Here is a 13,208-nt window from a genome sequence, read left to right on the forward strand (position 1 = left end):
CTTATGCTCAAATAAATTGGTTAGTCTCTAAGGTGCCACAAGTACTCCTTTTCTTTTTGCGAATACAGACTAACATGGCTGTTACTCTGAAACCTGTCATTAGCATATAAATATAAAATAAATAAACTGAAATATAAATATTGTACTTACATTTCAGTGTACAATATATAGAGCAGTATAAACAATTTCTACATGAAATTTTAGTTTGTACTAACTTCACTAGTGCTTTTTATGTAGCCTGTTGTAAAACTAGGCAAATATCTAGAGGAGTTGATGTACCCCTTGGAAAACCTTTTTGTACCCCCAGGGGTATGCACTCTCTCTTTGCCCTTTGGCAGATCTCCCAGCACTTAGCTAAGCCACTCCTTACAATCTCGTTGTCCTGTAGGCAGACCAGATTCTTCAATCCACAGTCATGCTAGGGAGTGTACCTGGCCTTTGATATAAACTACTCATAATTAAATAAAGGATGTTCCAAGAAAGTGTTCTGTTAGCATGGACTTAAGCAACACTAGCAAAAAATGCAAATCACGACCATGCCTGTTAACAAAACTGAAGCTTTGAGAAGCATGGGACTAATCAATCATGGTAATACAGCTCAGAGACACTCAAAGCCCTCACTGTCAGCCCACAGAGGTGGAGGGTCACCTGGAATTAACACCTTCATTTCCAGCTGCTTCTACTGATGTACAGACTCCTCAATGGAAGAGAATGAATATCTGTAGATTCAACTAAACAAGGAAAAGCCAACATGGCTGGCCCCACTAGAGGTCACAGCAACAGAAGAGGAAGAAGAGACGAAATAGGAACCATTCACAGATATATGAGCTGCCAGCCAAAAGTGGTAGAGGAATGTCCAGAGAACAACAGACCCAGATAACTAAACAGGAGGATTGGAGGCAGGGCACCCTGGGGAAGCCAGAGAGAAAAACATGCAGAAGGGCTTACAAGCATGTGCCTACAAGTGCGTGTAAGGGACTGGAAGAGAATGTGCCAGAGGCCCAGATGGAATGAAGACCAAAAGGAGATACTGAATTTTCATTAGACATTTAAAAATACTTTCCAACGATCACTTCTCCCTGCAAAAAGCTGCTATAGCCACAGGATATTGTGTGATCCAAAATGGTGCCACACAAAGGTGTCCACAACCATCGCTACATCAATTGCAGTCCACGTGTAGAAAGTGTTCGAGAAGCCCAGGGTTGCTAAAAGCTATATTCCCAGTGCAGATCAAACAAACATTCTCTGTTTTAAAATGGTGTGAAAAAAATCACATTAAATGTTGTATTTGTAACAACACATTGAACAAACTTTAGTATACTACTGAAATGTATTTGTACAAGGTAATTATGGTACTATAAACAGTTACATATCAGAAATGTTCACCTTTTGTAATTAGAATATAATTGTACAATAAAGGGTGGATAAAAATGGATTAAAAACAATCTGATTTTTTTTAGTTAAATACATTTGTTTTTAAATATAAACCTGTTTCAAATTATGACTGCCTATGCTAAGACTCAACCGTACTATAATCTATTAAATAATTTAAATTAAAAAATTCCACCAGTATGTGTGCTGCTAAGTTTTAAGGAAAATCAAACCACTGAAACTGGTGACTGACTAAGCACCTGGAATCAGTTTGCTGAAGTGATAAGCCAGCTTTTGACAGCAGTAGCCTCTGCTGCAGCTTCAGAGAGTATTTTCTTCATTTCGGTTTAGTCAACTAGTTCAGTTCAATGACTAGCTCATGCAAAGTTAAGAAACCAGCTGGCAGCTAACAAAGCAGAAAAGCTTATTTTCCTCTTCCAATATATGAATAAAAGCTAGATGTGAGAGGATGAGATCTGCTAGTTCTAAAATCTTGATGGATGTGATCAGAAACGATAACTTCAATACACTAAGAGGAGATACCTCCTTTGTTTAAGAACTCCGTTTTAAATGCAAAATGTTTTTGATAAACTTTTTTCCTTATCCAAGGTAGTTTTATTTACTGAATAAAAAATTAAAATGCACATTTTGGACTGAATTCAGATTTCCATCCCAATGGAGCTCGACACAAACCATAAGCATAAAATTATTAATTTAGTAAATAAGAAATGCATCATTCATCATTTTCTAACAAAAATGTAAACATTAAAAGAATCTGGATAAATATATGTTAAACTATAGGAGTACTTGTGGCACCTTAGAGACTAACCAATTTATTTGAGCATAAGCTTTCGTGAGCTACAGCTCACTTCATCGGATGCATACTGTGGAAAGTATAGAAGATCTTTTTATACACACAAAGCATGAAAAAATGGGTGTTTACCACTACAAAAGGTTTTCTCCCCCCCAAACCCACTCTCCTGTTGGTAATAGCTTATTTATTTGACCAACGTACCTGGCAATGACCAATGACATCTGATGTTATTAGGCCCTGTGATGGTGTCCCCTGAATAGATATGTGGGCACAGTTGGCAACGGGCTTTGTTGCAAGGATAGGTTCCTGGGTTAGTGGTTCTGTTGTGTGCCCACATATCTATTCAGGGGACACCATCACAGGGCCTAATAACATCAGCCACACTATCAGAGGCTCGTTCACCTGCACATCCACCAATGTGATATATGCCATCATGTGCCAGCAATGCCCCTCTGCCAGGTACATTAGTCAAACTGGACAGTCTCTACGTAAAAGAATAAATGGACACAAATCAGATGTCAAGAATTATAACCTTCATAAACGAGTCGGAGAACACTTCAATCTCTCTGGTCACGCGATTACAGACATGAAAGTTGCGATATTACAACAAAAAAACTTCAAAACCAGACTCCAGCAAGAGACTGTTGAATTGGAATTCATTTGCAAATTGGATACAATTAACTTAGGCTTGAATAGAGACTGGGAGTGGCTATTTCCCCTTGTTTTTCCTACCCCCCCACCCCCGACGTTCTTTTTAAACCCTGGATTTGTGCTGGAAATGGCCCAACTTGATTATCATACACATTGTAAGGAGAGTGATCACTTTAGATAAGCTATTACCAGCAGGAGAGTGGGGTGGGGGGAGAGAAAACCTTTTGTAGTGGTAAACATCCATTTTTTCATGCTTTATGTGTATAAAAAGATCTTCTATACTTTCCACAGTATGCATCCAATGAAGTGAGCTGTAGCTCACGAAAGCTTATGCTCAAATAAATTGGTTAGTCTCTAAGGTGCCACAAGTCCTCCTTTTCTTTTTGCGAATACAGACTAACATGGCTGTTACTCTGAAACATGTTAAACTATATAATTATTTAAATAACTAGATATAATGTATTGTCCTGGTTAACAAAGAACACCTGATTTTGTGTTCAGACTGTATGTAGTTAAAACATGTTGACTGGGAATGGTTACCAACCAATAAAAATAAACTTTTATTTTGGGAAATAATGTACAAATGCAAAAAACAAACCAACAACCACCCCCCCACACACACAAAAAACCCCAATGATTTAAATCACTGATTTAAAAATCAATCAGCCCTCCTACATCATCATATGTGGTATGTAGTTCTAGTTACTGCAGATATTAGCAACATATACAAACATATTTCAATATAAAGTACAGTGAGATCTGTACAAAAGACCACTCTTGCAGGCAACTCTAACCCTAACCATATCGAAGTATCCCCAAAACATGAGTACAGTTTTGTTCCCCCTTTGTCAGAGCACCGCCTCTGCTAAGTAACATATTTTGCTCTTTCCTTGTATAATTGTTTGAGTTTCACTTTTTTTTTTTTTAATTGAGGCACTCTGACTTTATGGTGATGGGTGTGGCATGGATTACAAATGTAAGTAACTAAAAAACCTAAGGGTTTGTTGATTGGTAACTATGTCAGAACAGGTTGTTTCTGGAATGTCTAATAGGAATTTTCACAAGCGTAGATGTGAAAGTCAGGTACTGAAATTAAATATAATAGAAATTGACATCTTCAAGACCAAACCCCCTGAAGTTCATACATTCTCTTATATCCATTCTTTTATGTAAAGATTTTTTAATCATGGTAAAATTCTTCATAGTGTCTGTACTTAGTTACATAACCATAACTTTCATTTGACGTGTTTTTGGATGGGAACAATAATGCGAGTGAGAGGAGTTAAACATCAGGAAGAACTTAAAGTCTAAGCCCCTATTTTCAGGCAAACAACTTGCCAGAAAAACTACTCTTTGGGCTGAGACGTCTTATGTTGTGTCTCAGGGCAGAAGGGAATTTTTTCAAAAGAGTTGGTACAGCATCTTTTTTGCTGTTATTTAGGTGGTCAGGTTGGGGATCAGTTTTCACACAAGTCAATTCAACTTTTTTTTTTTTGCACTTGGATAACAAGTTATTTTTAAAAGGTTCAAAGTTTGCCTGCCCCTCCCGGCTATGAAGAATGTGGCTTTGCCACACAGGAAAAAAAAAATGGTTGCACAATGAGTTTACTGACAAGCAAAAACAGTGTCCAGAACAAAGCAAACACTATTTATCTTCCTGATTTAAGGACCACATTGGGTGCAGCTATCCAAATACATTCACGTAAAGATGACAGTGAGTGAACAGGTTTTGATCACTCATTCTGCTTTTTTCAAACCAGAAAATTTTAATAAAAACAGAACTGCAACATTATGGGTGAGATTTGTACAAGCACAGATGGCATGAAAACTCTTGACAGGCAAGTGGATCAGCTTGGTTTTAGTTCCCTTGCAGGAGAAGTAGAGCAGCACTAGGGGCTGCTGCTCCTTTTCCTGTAGGGAAGGGAGGAGCCCTTGTCACTGAAAACAGAGCAGGAAGGAGAAGAAAGAGGCGGCCATGTTTTATTAACATAGTGTTTTGCATTTTATGGAAGTCAAATAAACAGCAAGCAGCACAAGTGCCAGGAAGCCTAGCCATCCTGTCACAATAGCATCTCTGTGTTCTACTCAGCTAGGATTCCAACTAGCCATATTCCAAAGCAGGGACAGAGACTAAGGCAATACAAACCAGATAGCTTACAAACCTTGCACTCCCATCCCCATTCTTCAGCACTGGTTTAAACACAACCCCTTGCTAGGTCACATCTAATTTAGAGCGTAAACTCCCCAGGGACTTGCCTTTCTTGTTGCCTATAAAATGCTGCACACACAAGGCTAAAGAAATAAAAAATAAGGAAGTCCTAAGAACAAAGGTACCGTCCAGTGATTTCTCTCTTCCACCCTTTATCTTATCTATGTAGATTGTAAACCAGGGGTGAGAAAACTTTTTGGCTCGAGGGCCACATCTGGGTGCGAAACTGTATAGAGGGCAGGGTAGGGAAGGCTGTACCCCACAAACAGCCTAGCCCCCGCCCCCTTCCCACCTGCTAACTGTCCCCCTTAGAACCCCCGACCCATCCAACCCCCCCGCTCCCTGTCCCCTGACTGCCCAGACCTATCCACACCCCCACCCCCTGACAGGCCCCCCAGGACTCCTATCCAACTCCCTCTGTTCCCCGACCACCCCATCCAACTGCCCCCTGCCCCCACCCCAGGACCTCCTGCCCCTAACCACTCCCTAACTGCCTCCTGGGACCCCCTACTCAACCTCTTCACCACTGCACGTGCGCCGCCACCCCCTTACCATGCCACTCTGAGCATGGCTGCAGGGGAGGGGGAACAGCAGGGGAGGGGCCAGGGGCAAGCCTCCCGGCCAGAAGCTCAGGAGCCGGGGAAGGACAGTCCCACGGGCCGGATGTGGCCCGCAGGCCGTAGTTTGCCCACTTCTGTTGTAAACCCTTTGGACAGGGTCTTCTCGTACTCCATGTTTCTACAGTGTCAAGTACAATGAGACCCCCCAAGCACTACTGTAATAAAATAATATATTTCACATTCACAGCACTAGCACCTATAAAGTGTAAGATGCTTGATAGAGCAGAGAGCACTCGTACCTCAGGAATAGGCAAACTGAATCAAATAGATATTCCTTTCTTTAAGGAAAGTCTTAAATTATGATGCCATGTCCACAACAATCTATCTTAGATACCCCCATCCCTGCAGCATCTGAGCACCTCACACTCTCCACAGCATCCTTGTGAGGAAGGGAACACGTCACAGAATCATAGAAATGCAGGGCTGGAAGCTGCCTGTGCTGAGGCAGGACCAAATAAACCTAGGCCATTCCTGACAGGTGTTGTCTACCTGTTCTTAAAAACCTCTAGTGAAGGGGATTCTACAGCCTCCCTTGGAAGCCTGTTCTAGAACTTAATTACCCCAATTGTTAGAAAGATTTTCCTATATTTCTCTTGCTGCAAATTACGCCCATGACTAATGTTCCCTCTAATTTTTTCCATCCATGTGTAGAATAAATTTTGTTCTGTGCACCAAGGTAATGTGTGGAGGTGCGCCACCAGTAGAAACAAAAAACCTAGTTATAATATATATTTTTAAAAAGTAACCATAGGGATAATTACTCCAGCCAGGAGAGGTTAGGCATTTTAGAACGCGCTACTCAAAGAATTAAATTTAATTGTAAGAGAGAATTTGATTTGAGAACTTCAATAGCTCAGACATAGGTGAAAGGTTTATTGCAGGAGTGGGTGGGTGAGATTCTGTGGCCTGCATTGTGCAGGAGGTCAGACTAGATGATCATAATGGTCCCTTCTGACCTTAATAATAATCATATTAATATCTATGAGAAATGCAAACACCAGACAAAAAACCTAAAACAACACACTTTGAAAGACTAAAATTACAGAGAATACATGCACATTGCAGGAAGTACCAAGATGTAACAATACAAGTGTGCGTGCGCACACGCTGGCTGCTGGGGAAGTTTCTGAGAGATGCTGCGCACAGTCTCTTTAAGGCACTCTCACTGAAAGTTCTCCTGCTCTTGAGCCCTGTCCCCCCTCCCCTGCTCTGCAGAGATGGGGTACATGGGTAGGGGGAGCCAGCGAGAGAGAGATATTGTGTGTGCTGCCTGCTGGGGAAGTCTATGAGAGACCTGTGTTGTCTCTAAGGCCCTCACTCACTGCCCAGAAGGCTTGTTCAGACCTCAGACTGCAGCAGCTCTCTCCTGCTTCAACTCCTGAGCCCTATCCATAGGTGCTGGAACTAACGGTGTGAGGGGTGCTGCAGCACTCCCTGACTTGAAATGGTTTCCATTATATACAGGGTTTACAGTTTGGTTCAGAGTAACAGCCGTGTTAGTCTGTATTCGCAAAAAGAAAAGGAGTACTTGTGGCACCTTAGAGACTAACCAATTTATTTGAGCATAAGCTTTCGTGAGCTACAGCTCACTTCATCGGATGCATGCTGTGGAAACACGAAAGCTTATGCTCAAATAAATTGGTTAGTCTCTAAGGTGCCACAAGTACTCCTTTTCTTTTTGCAGTTTGGTTCAATGGCTCTCAGCACTTCCACTATAAAAATTGTTCCAGAGCCCCTGTCCCCTCTCCCCTGCTCTACAGAGATGGGGTACAGGGGCAGGGGGAGTGGGACACCCTGACATCCACAGCCCCCTTTTCCCCCCCACTCAGCACAGCCAGCAGGAGGGTCCCAGGAGCAGCTGGCCAGGGGCTCCAAAGCAGAGGGCAGAGCAACATGGCAGCAAAACAGCGGGGGGGTGGGGGCACCTGAACACACGCTGCCGGATATGCGCAGCTCTGCTAATCAAGTGCACAGCACTTGAATCACTCCTGGACAGCCGTTCAATTGCACAGCTTAGAGGGAACACAGCCCACAACTTCTTGACCTGCCTTCAGTGGACATGGATCACTGTCCTCTTTACAACAGCCCTTTTTGGTTCACATTTCCACTTTTTGTAGGATTCCTTTTTGATTTCAGGTCATTAAAGAGCTCCTGATGGAGCAATATTGGCCTCTTACTACCTTCCTATCTTTCTTTTGCACTGGGATGATTTCCAGTTGTGCCTTTAATATGATCTTCTTGATAAACTGCAAGCTCTCCTAAACTCCTTATTCAGAGTAGCAGCCATGTTAGTCTGTATCGCAAAAAGAACAGGAGTACTTCTGGCACCTCAGAGGCTAACAAATTTATTTGAGCATAAGCTTTCGTGGGCTACAGCCCACTTCATCGGATACATAGAATGGAACATATAGTAAGAAGACAAACAGACAGACAGAGAGAAGATGAAAAGGTGGAGTAAGAGGCTAATTAATTAAGATGAGCTATTATCAGCAGGAGAAAAAAAAACTCAACTCCTTGGATTTTCTTCCCATGGGATTTTTTCTACCAGATCCCTGTGTTCGTTAAAGTCTGCTTTTTTCAAGTCCATTATCCTTATTTTGCTGTTCTTACGCCTTCCTTTGTCACACAAGGCCAAGCTTAAAGGTCTGCATCATTTATAATGCTGTAAAGGGGATTCATGGCTTTTACTGCTCTTTCCCCTAAGTATGTGGAAGAATTTACACATTTTCTAGTTTCTCTCACACTGATTATTCCATTAAGACCTGAACTCAAGCTTCTGATATTTTAACAGAACCCTCTTGTCCAATAGTGATGAGCGTGGTATACGTACTTAGAAGATTTGCATAGTTACCCAATTGCCAAAGTTTCAAATTCTGAACTTTTTTAAAAGCACGGCATAGGTCAGATTTCAAGGAACGAGGCAATAAACTGTCTCTGCAGCTCAAAGGGTAATTCCTCCAGTTTTAACACCTCCCTATTATCCCACTAGGTGCAACTCCCACAATGGATACAAACCAATGTTGTAAAATAATTTTACATTTGATATTTTTAATTTAAGTTTACACTTGTTTTACGCTTACAGTTGAACGTACAGCCATCTGCTTTACAGGCAAAGTGCCCAAACCATTTCATTATTTAAATGAACTAGGCAATTCAGTCTGACCATCTTTAGGAGATGCTGCAAAATCTCTCTTTGGAAAAAAAACCTTTGCACCATAGCAAGCCTGACTCTAACAGGCAAATCAACAACAACAACAAAAAGCACTGCGAGCAGGCTTTACCTCAAAAAGGGAGGAGGAACCAGTCCACTAGGGACTTTGCTATTGATATTATATGGAAGGTGCTCAGTTACTATAACAACCAGCTATACTATAAAACCTTAAAATAGACAGATTAACTGATAAGTAAATTTTTCAAAAACTAAACTACAAGATTTAGGAGCTTAAATGCCATTGATTTGGCTCCTCGGTCTCTCAGGCACTTTTGACAATTTTAACTATGGATCCTTTTCAGTGTAATATGTTAAATCAGTTTCTTCCATTGTCACCACAGTAAGACATCACACTGTGTAAGCAGCAATGGCTTACTACACGGTGTCATAAAAATAAAGGGAAGGGTAACCACCTTTCTGTATACAGTGCTATAAAATTCCTCCTGGCCAGAGGAAAAACCCTTTCACCTGTAAAGGATTAAGAAGCTAGGATAACCTCGCTGGCACCTGACCAAAATGACCAATGAGGAGACAAGATACTTTCAAAGCTGGGGGGGGGGGGGAAACAAAGGGTCTGTCTGTCTTTTGCTGGGAACAGATCAGGAATGCAGCCTTACAACTGTTAGTAATCTAGCTAGAAATGCATTAGATTTCCTTTTGTTTAATGGCTGGTAAAATAAGCTGTGCTGAATGGACTGTATATTCCTCTTTTTGTAACTTAAGGTTTTGCCTAGAGGGATTCTCTACATTTTGAATCTAATTACCCTGTAAGGTATTTACCATCCTGATTTTACAGAGTTGATTCTTTTACCTTTTCTTTAATTAAAATTCTTCGTTTAAGAACCTGATTGATTTTTCATTGTTCTTAAGATCCAAGGGTTTGGGTCTGTGTTCACCTATGCAAATTGGTGAGGATTTTTATCAAGCCTTCCCCAGGAAATGGGGTGTAGGGCTTCGGGGGAAGACGTCTCCAAGTGGGCTCTTTCCCTGTTCTTTGTTTAACACGCTTGGTGGTGGCAGCACAGGGTTCAAGAACAAGGCAAAGTTTGTACCTTGGGGAAGTTTTTAACCTAAGCTGGTAAGAATAAGCTTAGGGGGTCTTTCATGCAGGTCCCCACATCTGTACCCTAGAGTTCAGAGTGGGGGAAGGAACCTTGACACACCGACAATGTCAAATTGAAATCTAGCCAATTAAAAAAATAGTTAAAAGTAGGCTCAGGTCATAGGCATGTCTCTGAGTCCCCTGCCAAATTTTGTCATTTTGCAGACACATTTTCCTACCCTTAAAGATATTTTTCTCTTCCCTGCTGCATGTGAAAAGCCCACAAAAACAAGGGTAAGAGTGAAAGTGACTATTAAACACACAAAGTAAAATTAATTTTTCCCTTTAATCTTTTTCAGTTATAACAGAGGTTGCTGATGACCCAGAGAGCTGGCTGGTCACATGGTGCTAGTGCCTCATTTCCAGCTGCTACACTGTATTAGAAGATGGCTAGACTACAATACCTTCCTAATATACTTTTACATGTAAACAATTTTATAGGGTTGCAAATGAGAGTGGGTGATTCCTGCTATTAAAGTTTGGGAATCCTTGAGTTACATTATTTTTAATGTTACTTACACCAATAGTAGTAAAAGTGTTCAGACACATGCAGTGTTTCAGTTGACAGGGTCACTAGACATTATGGATTGCTAGGAATAAGCATTGGTTAATTACTGGAAGTCATTTTATCCATCCCTCAATTTGTTAAAGATTGGTCCCTACATTTATGTAGTCTGGATTAATTGTCCATTTCAGATTAAAATATGGGAAATAATTAGGCTTCTACCTATTAGACAGACTATTGCACAATCTAACATATCTTAATGTTATTGTCAACAATACAATACACAGTCAATTTTTCTTCTCAGTTTCATTACATCACTCATGAATCCCTTTTTACCTCTTTAAATAATTTCATTTCCTCCTTGATGTTTACCCTTTCCACATGCTTGTACACTCATGTTCCCTCCCACTAGGTACCTATCCATTAGCCAACATACACACATGTAGCTCATTCCACATTTCCTCAAATCACTTCATCTCCCTTACTTTTATGCTCTTCTCTACAGTCTCTCAAATCTGTCAATATCTTTTGGTAATGAAGCGTCCAACAATTAATCACATTTAAAACTCTTGCGTAGGTGACGCAAAACCGCAGGCAGGTTCCACCCCAGACGCAGATGTATTCAATGGCAGGTTAATCTCTGTAAAATGTTTAAGACTCATCTAGAGTTTCATAAGTAGTATGCATGCGCTTTACATGCAAATGAAGATGAGACCCGACGCTGAATTTCTTAAAATGTAAATTAAAGCAAAAATGATGAGTGACACGCGAGTAGAGAAGAGGCTAAAAGTGTGAAGTCATCCGCTTGGCCGATCTCGGGGCGATCTCAAAAAATCCGAAACGCGATTCCCCGCGGGCACAAGCCCGTCCCCGCGCCGGCTCCGTGCGACCCCCGCAGCTGAGCCCCCCGGCAGGAGCCGGGCCCGGCCGCCGGGAGACGGGGAAAGCCAGCGCGGGGGGACCCGGCCGCGGCGCTGCTCGGCCCTGGCCCGACAGCCCGGGCCGGGGCCCCGCAGGGCCCCAGTGCTCGGCGCGGCGCCCGCCCACCGCCCTGGCCCGAGACCCCCGCGCCAGCACCCGGCCAGCGGCTGCCGGCCCCTCTGAGCCCGCGGGCCTTCGACGCGTTTCCCCGCCCGGGCCGGCGCCGGGAAGGGGCCGGACCCAGCCGGCGGGGCGGGACGGGGCGGGGGCGGGGGCGGCCGAGCCGGGGTCGCGCTGGCCGAGCCGCGATCCGAGCCCCGGCGGGGGGCGCCCGCTGCCCCCACTCACCGGCCGGTCCCCGCGGCTGGGCGGCAGCAGCCAGGCGCCAAAATGGCGGCGGCGCAGCCTCAGCGCCGGCGGAGCGACCCACGGGGCGGGACTCGGGCCCGCGGCGAGGACGCCGCCGCCCTGTCGCACCGGCCGGCGCGAGACTGCGGGGCCCCTGAGCCGGGCGGGGGGGTGTCCTCGGGCACTACTTTACCTGGGGGAGGGAGCCGCGCTGCCCCGGTGCCGACCGTGCGCGGAGTCACACGGCTCTGAATCACTCCGCCGCCCGCCCCGCCCCGCCCCGCCCCGCCGAGCTCGGCCCGGCCCGGCCCGGCCCCGCCCCTCCCCTCCGCGCCCCGCCTGCCGAGGCCCGCTTCACCGGCCGGCGACCAGGTTGAGGGGCGGAGCCTGGGGGAGGTTGGCCTGACTGCCCTCTCCTCAGCCCCGTGCAGCACCTGGCCCCGCCCCCAACCCCGTGCAGCACCTGGCCCCGCCCCCGTACGACACCTGGCCCCGCCCCCAGCCCCGTGCAGCACCTGGCCCCGCCCCCGTACGACACCTGGCCCCGCCCCCAACCCCGTGCAGCACCTGGCCCCGCCCCCGTACGACACCTGGCCCCGCCCCCAGCCCCGTACAGCGCCTGGCCCCGGCTTCGGACAGCACCTGGAGTTGTCGGGGGGTTGCGTTAGAAATATGGGCTGGTCTAGAACCCATCCACATGAAGGAGATTGGCTCAAGGTAGATTGCTAAAAGGCCAGGTATTAGCATCAGCGCTGTAAAGGAAACTGCCCCTGGTTTGTCCCGTAAGGCTGCTGCAGAGAATGTGTAACTTAGAGCCAGGTAGGGCCAATGATCCAGTTTTTAGTTTGACTGGTATGACACTGAGCTAGAAAGGGCTAAGCAACTAGCAGGCTAAGTGACCCCAATTCAACCTTTAAAGACCTATTAGGAAAGGATATAAATGATAATTAGAGCCATTCCTTATCAATAGCTAACAAAGCATGTTAGATAGAGTAGAGCTTTGAAATTCAAACTTGTATTGTTAGAGAATTAGAGTAAATACTAATTGTATGTGTGTTTACCTATATCTTGTCAGATGTTAACCATGCAATCAGATTAGTTTGTGGATGCTAATTCACTTTGATGTCTTAATTACATTATATTATGTCTGTGGATGGTTCAGTTAACCTTAAGATCAAAGATGTAAGATATTGTAGGAAATAATATTACTTACATTGTCTTCCATTTAAATTGTCTGTGCAATAATGGAATGCCTTGATAGTTTGAATGGATAATTGTCTTATGTTCATTAATACTACTAGAATAGGAAATAGGGAATTGTACTTCAAAGCAACTATGTGCATTACCCATTCTTCATTCAAGGAAGGCCTGTTGTGTTATCATGCTGTCAAGAGGCTATAATAGCCTGCCAGAGATCTATAAAAGAACTCGTAAAAAGAAAAAAGAAAAGGAGTAC

At 44.1% G+C, this 13,208-nt stretch overlaps 1 protein-coding gene across 3 annotated transcripts in view; it reads right to left on the reverse strand.

Annotated features, from left to right (window-relative positions):
* The window catches only part of IST1 (IST1 factor associated with ESCRT-III), a 29,159-nt gene extending 17,120 nt beyond the window's left edge, over positions 1-12,039 (reverse strand). For 2 of the 3 annotated variants that reach the window (XM_074969010.1, XM_074969007.1), the window contains exon 1: positions 11,946-12,039. The gene's annotated coding sequence lies outside the window, so the exon portion shown is untranslated. Of the gene's footprint in view, positions 1-11,752; positions 11,854-11,945 lie in introns of those variants that run through there. The other variant, XM_074969008.1, reaches the window with a different exon arrangement.
* Between the last annotated feature and the right edge of the window lie 1,169 nt (positions 12,040-13,208).

This window comes from Natator depressus, chromosome 12, assembly GCF_965152275.1.
Source record: "Natator depressus isolate rNatDep1 chromosome 12, rNatDep2.hap1, whole genome shotgun sequence".
In the NCBI taxonomy this organism is placed as follows: domain Eukaryota; kingdom Metazoa; phylum Chordata; order Testudines; family Cheloniidae; genus Natator; species Natator depressus.